This window comes from Porites lutea, chromosome 9 (assembly GCF_958299795.1).
Source record: "Porites lutea chromosome 9, jaPorLute2.1, whole genome shotgun sequence".
Classification (NCBI taxonomy): Eukaryota; Metazoa; Cnidaria; class Anthozoa; order Scleractinia; family Poritidae; genus Porites; species Porites lutea.
Window position 1 is genome coordinate 30,033,303 of NC_133209.1, and position 10,541 is coordinate 30,043,843.

General features: G+C 38.7%; 1 pseudogene; it reads right to left on the minus strand.

Moving 5' to 3' along the window:
- Window positions 1–6,285: 6,285 nt before the first annotated feature.
- LOC140949163 (uncharacterized) lies at window positions 6,286–9,194 on the minus strand (annotated as a pseudogene).
- Window positions 9,195–10,541: the final 1,347 nt, after the last annotated feature.

The window sequence follows — 10,541 nt, forward strand, 5'->3', positions numbered from 1 at the left end:
CACTGTAGGCTGCGAGGAAGCTCTCCCCAGGAGAGCTTGCTCGCGTTTGGACCTCACTGGTACCAAATGACCTTAAAATTGACCGCAGTTGAATTATTAACTCTATAACTAGGCTTTAATTTTCGCGTATTCGAAAACATAGCAATTGTGACAAACTAAAAAACAATCTGTATTGCAAGGTATTATGAAAATAAAAGAAAAGTAATGAAGTTTTAAATTTGTCAAGAAAGTTGAACTAGCTGAAAAGCTAATCAAATGGATGGTTTGCCGGTGTCCGATCCGGGTGTCCGATATGTTTATTCAAGGTATCCTGCTAATTATGACGGGTGCATCTCTTTCTTCCCGTCTTTACTTTATTTCGCATTCAAACTGGGTTTTTGTTCAATAATGAAAGTTGTTTGTGTAACCTTGCATGTGGTAGTTATTCTAATCATACGCTATTGTCTAGATGATCGTATTTTCTCTTATTCGTTTTGGAAATTATACGCTATCTACTGTCAGAACAACAAATGAATTAAATTTCCTTCCTGTTGATGAAGCCCGCATGCTTCATGCAAACAGTATTTTCGTAAAATTTTGAGATGCAGAGGCTGAGCCTAGGCTGGCACTTTCCATTCTATTGTCTCATGACTTTATCATATTTTTTCTCAGTCGCGATCGTACTGACCGTACTGGATGTATTTATTGATTCAGAGTTGTACGAAGCGGTTGACCGGTGTGTCACTAAAACTGATGTGTCCAGCGTTAATAAAAAAAAACAAAAACAAAAATGAGAAATGAATCACAAGAAAAAATTAAGCAGACTGGTAATAAGTTATAACTGGAAAAAGACACCGTCGCTACAAGTCACACTTTGTATATTTCTTTCAAAAGTTAACATTTCAAACTACTAGAGACTCACAAAGCCATGTGACTGCTGAAATACAATAGGGAGCTTAGGAATGGCCGCGGAGGTCTCTATGAATTTGTGCTACGTCTTTTAAAACGCTTATATCTCGGTTTTTTTAGAGGCGATTTGGATAACATTTTACAGAGACATCTTGAAATGATGAAAGTTTAGGAAGTGTTTTTTATTTGTTAGATCGCGCTTTACAGTCACGTGATGCGGAGCCACAGTCGTCAGGACCAAACTGGGAAATCGTTGAGCGCTTACTATTGGAAGGAAAATTTTTTTGGGGAAAAAGTAATACCTTTCGAGGTATTACCTTTTTCCCGTTTTTAGCGAAACGACCAAAATTTTTTGTACCATTTGTTTGGATTACCAGTGCCAGGCTCCAAGTCGAGAGAAAGCGAAAAAATTACATCTGTGAATGGTACAGTCAATCCCGTTCCTGTTTTCGTTCCCGAAAAAATACCAGCAATATTTGACGGAAATTTTTCACCGAAATTTCCGTACAAAATGGTAAGCGCTGGTGATTTTGTGTCCAAGTTTAATTTGAGAAAGAAATTAAAAAATGATCGGTCAAAACTTCTAGTGTGTCATGTATTGAAGAGATTTTTCACTCTAAATGGGTGCACCCAACGACCGAATGTTTCCAAATATGCCAGACGTGTCTTAAATAGTTTTCTCTGTGCTTTAGAAGCCTGTTTGGTTAATTTGGAGTTGCCCTAAAAGCTATTTATCTGTTCGGATGTCTTAAGTGTTAGCTACCCTTAAGGGTCCGCTCGAATTTGAGGACATTAAGTAGCCTTGCTTTCATAAGAAAATTATAGGGGACGTTTTGTCTTCATACCGAAATTTTTAGGAGACCTTTTTTTAACAGTTATAGCTCTTGGTATTAATATGTGAATAACACAGCCTCTGAAAATCGTAGTTAAGCTATTACAAAACCTCCGAATATTTCAGACGAATGGAATGGTTATCCAGAAATTTTTAGCTTTTCTCGAGCTTTAGAAATTTCTAGGCAATATTTGCTCCTTCGGACAGTTATTTTACAGGAAAAAGTTGCTGGATGCTCCTGTCTAAAGTTTGCCAGCAAGATATAATCGTTTAAATGAGCAAAATCTGTCATCCCTGAAATTAACGCTCTATATCCAGTGTATATCTTTTTATAAAAGCGCTCTTTTAGAATTCGGCTCAATACATGCTACAGTCTACCAAGTTTACCCTTCTCCAGTGCCAGCTCGTGAAGTTTTGTATCTACGCTTAATTCTTTGACAGAAAATTGTCGGAAAAGTCAGATTTTGGAGGGTCCAGAAGTTGTCCCGACTAAAGAAAAAATTTTAACCAAGATAAAAGTAATTATGGCCTGATTAATTGCATTCCACAATTTTGTTTCAGTCAGCTGTAATCTTTACAATGATTTTTGACGCGAAAAAAACGTACTAAGAGTTTTACTTCCATTCAGAGCCCGCTCGTTACTTTTGAATAAACAAGGTGTCCCCCGCGACCTAAAGCAACAACGACGGCTTAGAAAAACGACACTCATCGGCAATTCGTCAAATGTTGGCAAATTTTTCTGGCCCCAGTTGTTCAAACGTTGGATAGCGCTATCCACCGGATAAATAACTATCCAGCGGATAGCGTAATTGGTTTCCCTAATAGTTATCCGCTGGATAGTGATTTATCCGGTGGATAGCGCTATCAAACGTTTGAACAACTGGGGCCTGGAGTTTAATTCTAAGAGACTGTATCGAATTTCAGGAAAAGAAAAAGAAAGTCGTTGTCTTGTGTTCACGTCCTTCGCAAAACGTGAAATTAGGTATTTTCACGCCGTAGTCATGCAGTGACGGCAAAGAGATATATAGGCTTGCCACAGCTCGACCGCGTGAGTGAGCGCCGAGGGCGCCCGCGGGGGACCCTCGCGAAGCGAGCGAAATTAAAACAAGCGACTTACAAAGCGTGATGCGCGTGCAGGATTTTCGTTTTGGTTATCTTAACCTTGTTGCTTTTCTGCCGTCTTCGTTGCCGTCGCCGTCACGGTCGATGCTTAAGCTACCTTATGGTTGATGCTAGAACTAAAAGGGGTGAAAAATAGGAGTCTTTATCTGTGAAAAAGATGAAAAGGACTTTCATTCGTTATTGGGTCACCATTTCTCTACTTCTAGGCGATATATTGGTTTTGCTGGGCACGAAATCGAATTTTTTTTCTTTTACATCAACACCGGCGGATGGAAGAATTAAGGGTGCTTTCCAAAATTGAAGTCAGAACGGGGCGGCTGGACTGGTCATTTAAAACACATGCATATTTAATACGTGACTGAAAATTTTGATTATTTTGATCAAAAGTGGATGGGAATAGTCTTGCCGGTTCTGACAAATGAAAAGCGATCTATGCCACGGCTATTAATTTCTGTGGTCTTCCTTCTTACATGGACTAAGAAAGAAGCACAAATAGCCAAAACGGCTGCTGGCTATGACCTGCTGAGGGAAAAAATTAATGGCAAACAAGATTGTTTGTATACCTAATTACCTCAAGAGACTCTGGGGTTTTCAATTTAAATAACAAAACTCGATTTCACGTTTTTCCCTTCGGTGATTTTACAACAGGAGCTAATTAATAAGTGCCCATACTAAAGAAAAAGCTCTTTTAATTTGCAGCTAACATGTTTAAAATAAATAATTAAAGCCTACAATTTTGGCACTAGCTGAGAAGCTCGACGACTTTGAGTGGATTGTGGGACGTCTGTTTCATTTTAAGCAAATCAGTTGGTTAACCATGGCTGGTGCCACTCGTTCTATACACCCTATATCGTATGTGGCACCGTTTTAGGTGTTTTAGACAACGTGCAGGCGGTTACCCTGCGAGCAGTGGTTTCTCCAGGCCGGACGCTACACTTCGAGCACTGCGAACAACCGTTTGCTTTTCCATCGAGCATGCGCGTCCACGTGATGACTACGAATATCCAACGACAAGACGGTAACGAGAACGTCAACAAAACAATAGGTTTAATAAGCAAAACAACAACTTTGCACGTGCATCACGCTTTTATTTTTGCATTTCTTTGCCATTTTTGCACGACTACGACGTGAAGATGCCTAATTTTGCGTTTTATGGATAACGCAAACAAGCAAGGACGAAATTTATTCTTCTTTTGGCTCTTGAACTTGGATATGGTCCCTTGGAATTCAACTCCATTTGGGTTCGCCCACATTTGATAAACTAACTAGATACGAATAAATAATCCAAAGAAATACTCAATATCCACAGCAGGCTCGCGTTAAGACAGCAATTGTAAGCGTAAGCAAATGCGCGAGACCCTAAACTTGCTTTCAAACAGGATTTACATGTTGTTGTGACAAAGTTTGGGGGATTTCGATTTTTTCATCTTGCACACCTATCCGTGGTATTTACAGAAAGTCGCTCTTAAAATCTCCTTGTCCAAGTCCAATGGTGTTGTTTGTATCTTAAGTTCCGTTCTTACTGAGTCTACCTTCCATATTACTCACTTGTCTATCCTTACCAGCTTACAACAATTATTTTTTTCGATTAACTTCTGTAATTATGTGTGTATAGCTAAATGAAAGACGAAAACTCAACTGCTTCTCTTCATGCCATATTTGAATTGTATTGGCAGGTCAGATAAACCCTTAATTGATAAATGCTTTCAATTGTCGCATGTTAGAGCGCTATATGACTTACTGATAAATTTCCATTATTAATCAACATTGCAGCCTGACAATAAGCTTGATGTACTGCAGTCGTTGATAATCTATGACATACTTGTGAAGAGAAAGTCTATCCTTGATCAGTTCAGGAAAGGTCTCTCCACCCTGGGCTTTCTAGCTGAGATGGAACATAATCCATCATTATTTGAAGAATTTTTTGTACATCAGGGTGTCCTTAGCAATGATTTTGTGATCAGCTATCTACATTTTCAAGAGTCTAGAGACCTGGAGACAAGTGGTGACCGAGTTTACCAAATGCTACAGACTTTCTTAAGAAATCTATCTTTAGATGGCTGAAAAAATTTTCTTAAGTTTGTTACTGGAACATCTGAAGTTTCCATGTCTAACTTGCCACATCGCATTTCAGTATCTTGCCATATATGGTGTTGACAGCATTTTTGCATCAACATGTTTACTTGAATTGAAGCTGCCAAACCATTTTCAGAATTATACTGCCTTTGATTTAGCTATGAGAACAGTATTGAAGGTTCCTCATTCACAACAGCTTAATTCTTGATTGATAAAATAACACTAACTAAAGGAGCTAAGAAAGACAGAAAAACTCATGTGTAGCATAGCCCACAGGGGAATGAGTAAAAAGAACAGTTGCACTTTCAGTTCTCAAAATGTAGTGACGTGTTTTCAACTACAAGTTAAATGAATGTTTCTTGTGTAAAAATAAGACATGGTTGTCCTTAATGTGGAGCTTAATCTTTGGCTTGTAAGGAAACTTGCCTTTGTGAGAAATGATGCATCCTTGCAGTTTTTTAAATGGGGTTGAAAAAGTTTAGCGGCAATCCAGGACCTGTTCTCTCAGCTATTCTAATGAATTATTCTTTTGTTTGCATGTTCATTTGTCTTTAAAAAGTTGATATCGATAACTAATTTAATACCAACATACATTGGTGGTAAGTTGAAAACTTAAAGCAATATCCTTTAAAGGGAAGCATGGTTAATCAAGTTTAAATCACAGTGAGAAGAAATGATGACACTTAAGACTTATGAATCTTTTCGTCAGATTGAAATGTTGTGTTTATTGAAATTTAAATATTATTGTATGAGTTTACAGTAAAGAGACACAACAGCATGTTCATTAGAACTACTTATTTTTATCGGTGATGTTGCTGACACTTACTTTTAGGTTCAAAACACTTTGTAACTGTTGGGTTTGGTATTTAATAAAGATAATAACTTAACAGTGTGGAGGTAAATTCTTTTTAACTTTTTTTTTTCTGATCTTACTGCTGCGATCTACGTTTCTTCCTAGTTTTTGAGTTTATTAGTATGCTTGAACTGTTTGGGTTCAAGTTTGTTTGCAGGAAATATTTACAGATATATACATTTTTTTTAAATGAAGCCCCCCTCCCCCTGAACCACTAAAAGCAGCGATCTTCAGCTGATTGTCTTGGTGGCTGAATAATTCCTGTAAAGTCTTTAGCAAGTTTGTCTTGACTACATGGCCATGCACTATGGAAAACTAACATGCAAGTTTCAGTTGACTTGCCTACAATACTACCGAAGATTAATGAAAAACAAGGAACTGCATGGTTACGAACTGCATGATAATCCTTAACTGTTAGCTCTGCAATTAAAGTTTTATCATGGGAAATTAATTTGCAGTACATACTCTACGACAACTAAGGCTCTCTCATTTAGTTCTATTTGTAATTAACGATTTAATATGATTGCAAAAAATTAAGACCGTCAGTGAAGAGATCTATCCCATAGCTATTTGACAGCTGAATTGGATTGATAGTTGCCCTTAGATCGTGTATAACATTTCCTGGAATTTCACTTTCTACATCCTCAACATTAATTAACTGTGGAGGCGGAAAAAGGAGGTGCTGAAGGGTCATAGCCATACCAAGATAAATCATCAAAAGATGGATCTTGTTCCACAATCTCAGCAACCGTCATCACTCCCGATGTAAATATCAATTTTCGGAACCTGAAAAGGTCTACCATTGCACTGGGTAATATTCTCAATGACCCATTGTAAATCAGAACGAGCTTGAGAGCTTAAAGAGAGTGTCTTGTCATAATCAAGGCTTCCAGACAAAGTCTGAGTCTTGCATAACTCTAAGGAACTCTAAGGAACTCTAAGGAACTCTAAGGAACGGTAATGCATCTTTAAGTAATGATACAGCAGATACAGTAATTCACAGCAACCGCCATCAATTGATGATTTCTCACATCAATCATCCCATTAACCCAAATCCTCTCAGGGCTCCAGTTATTTTCGGTTCTTAATGGATGATTATTCCAGGCAGAGGTAAAACTTGAAAGTGCCCTGTTTATGTGTGACAGATAGATGTAAAGAAGAGTAAATTTGTGCAGGGGGTTATCTATCAGGAGTAATGCACTTTCTTCCATTGCTTGGAATGTATAGTAGAATATATATGCTACACATCTAAAGACATCTCACCAAAGGCGCTCAATTCGCTGATTATGAGTCGAAGAACCTACCAGGCAACTTCCCCTGTTTGGTCCTCTTCTCTCTTCCATCAATTGCCAAACTTGCCTATTCTCTCCACCATGATCTGTTCGCGCTCTGGATGGCCATCCATACACCTGGGTTGCATTCAAAAACAAGTCTCCCGCTGTATCACTTCTGTTGTTTGTTGAGCAGTGCAAGAAGGTCACCAATCTTAAAAACCCATCAATTGCGCCGTGGATTACCCCCAATTAACAAGGCCATGATGGCCATCTAAGTGCCAGAGGCTGTTTGGCCCAGTAACTGAGTATGCTCGTCTTGACACTGTTATTGCCCAACGTATTCAGACATTCTGAGGGTCTACACGTGCAAGGCATTTACGTACCCGCTCTCGCTGTATTATTAACCCCTCAGATCTCAAATGGCCTAAAACCATTGAAGAACCGACTAAACAGTCATGTTCTCTCTGGAATGCACTTACTTTGCTTTCCAATTGTTCATCAGCGACGTCACTAAAGCGTGGCAGGTGTTAGATACCAAACTCGGATACTCTGCGGTGAATTGTCCAGCGTGAGACAAGCAACATGTGAGCGATATCTTCCCAACTGAAACCCAGAGAACGGAGCTCAATCAATGTCTCTTCCTTTACGTCATATTTTGGCCTTCCAACTTGTCCATTAACTACTCTATTTGGTGAAGAAAGGGACAAAACAGCTACTTGTGGGCGTCTTGTTCAACTGGGAAATTCACACCTTCAATAGCAGTTCCAAAACATCTACTGAAAATTCCTGGTCATTTCGAGAACTGCTTCACTGTTGGCGTCTGATACAAATGGAGATAGATTTTGCAAAGCTTGGACTGCATTTTCCAATCGAATGGTTACGTTTTCCTTTACAGTTGATTTCATTGCTATGTATACAACCGGATTTTCAGACATGATTCGACCTGTCATGATTCGACACTAATCACGTGACGTATCGCTTCGTAGTACCTAAACGGTTGCAAAAATAATTGAGAGTTCTGCCGCGGGATCCGAAACAGTGAGAGAAAAATCTGGCTGGCAAGGAAAGCTTATCACTAAAGGACATAAGTGTAACGAAGCTAGAATCCCGACAAATGCGTTTTACTTGAAGAGGAAAGCTTTGTTGCCTGGAAAGCGGCGACATGATACAGAAATTATGATCACTTGTGATACCTTGAGTTCGATTGCTGAGTTCGAATGTAATATCTGTAGGCGATTTCATAATGAACAAAATATTATCAGTATGGCAAAAAGCGAAATAGTCCGATTGTTTATCGTTTAATCTTCTTCCGTATGACAAGGTTTCGGTATTTTGCCGTTGGTGAATACCACCCGCAATTTACATGTAACAGTGATGAAAATTTTAGTTAACAGGGAGGCAAATTTGTATTTCTTCAAGTTGGCACTGTTTCGTCCTTACTTGGCTTCTGCATGGTTAAAAAATAACAGGAAAACTTGACGTTTTGCAGAAGAAATCAACAGATAAATTGATCAGTCTGCCGTTGTGAAAGAATTTGCTGGAGAGTTTGAAAGTTTTGTTTTGTCGACCATTGAAAAATATCACAATGTTAGGTCCTCGACCTATGACCCTAGTGAGCACAAATAAAGAAAATCATACATAAAAGAAAGCAACAATTGTTTTTAATGACAAAGGGTATAATATGATATTTCTCTAAAGATCAAGGTGAAAGCTTAAAAAAAGTTGAGAAAAGAGCCCAAAAACTTATTGATCGAGACGCACACACGCCCGATGACATGTATTGCGATTAGATTGCGTGACTTGTATGAAAGGCTGTTGTCTGAAAAGGAGAACAAATTATGGATCACGCTCCTCTTTTTCTGAATTCCAAGAGAAACATTCAAGTTATCATTAAAGTAACTTTCAGATTGTGTGCTTTGATTGCTGTAGGATATTCAAGGTAAAATACTGTACTGCTTGGTAACCTCTCGGTCGAATCATGACGGTCGAATCATGTCTAAAAATCATGGTGTATACACAGCACTGAAATCAGCTGTAAAGAAATGTCACTCGCTGACTGATGCTGCTCATATTCACACAACAACTCATCTAAATCTGTAAAGAATAAACTCGCTCTCTGTACCACGGACCTCACGGCGATCACTGCCATCCGCCATCTTGCTCATATGGACAGGTATTTAGTTTCCAAGTCCCTCGCGGTAACAAGGGGCCAACTCGGACCCAATTTGTTGACACAAATTTTTGGTGGTTGATCTTGAAAGCTTTTGGTTCGTGACTTAATTTGAAAATCAGAAAGAGTTGATAGTGAAGCAACATGGTTTTTGTTGAGGCGATTTGTCGTCGTTCATTTAAGACTGATTGCAATGTTGAAGTTGCAAAGCTGAATGCGTTGACGTTGATAACGTTCTTAAAGTTGGTGTTGATGTTGAGAAATATTTGTTGAATTAGGTATCAAGTTGTTGATTTTGACATATATTTTCTCTCTTGAATTTTGCTACTATTTGGCTACCATATCCGTCATGTAGAGCCTTCACACAGCTAGAGTGTATGGCCAAGTCCAGAGTGTCTTTTTGATGGACTTTGAATATTTCTTTGCTAATCAGGAACCGAGGAGAGAGTCACCTTAAGAGAACCATGGGTAAGAGCTGAGTTTCTTGGCAATATTTACTTTAGTTGAGTTGGTTTAAGGTGTGTGGCCCCGAGGAGCCAGCTGGTGCGGTTTTCATAAATCCAGCTAGATATATATTACAACAATAGCGTAGAATTTAAAATTAGTCATATGCCTGATGTTTTTACCGAATTTAAAAAAAGTTACTTGACTTGACCTGACTTGGCTTGAGAGCACTCGTGGTAGAAAACCATCGCTTCCAGAATTTTATGGTTTCACGCTGGGTTTCACGTTTCCACTGTCTCCGACATCTCACCTGTGTATTCTTGCTTGAAATAGTCCAGTTTCGAGTTCTCTATGAGCGCTGAATTAATATATTCCAACGAGAAAAAGGCCTTTTCATTACTCTGCCTATTGTGTTATTACTCTATCTATTGTGTTTATTCAAATTTCAAGCACTTACTTGCCGGATTTCTAAATATTTTACTTTATATCTAGGGTAATCCTTATGAATGTGTCGTTAATGATTGTATTCAGCGGTAATTTTAATTCGAAGCTAGCACATAAATGAAAATTAGACGAGAGGTACTTACCTTGAAGTGTAATTGAAGTTCTATTAAGATATGTGGAGCATTATGGGATAATTATGCGTACTTCCTACCTACCTACTGGTCAGCGGTCACGTTTAAAAGAAGTTATTCAAATGCAAATTAGCAGTGATATAAACCCCGGGAGGCGGCGTGATAACCAGTTCTTCCTGGAGAGCGAGGTCCTCAAGGGAACTAAGGGTGGGAACATGAAAAAAGGAAAAAGAGACAGGGTTGGGAAGCATTATCCCATAATGCTCCACATATCTTAAGAAAACTTCAATTACGCTTCAATGTAAGT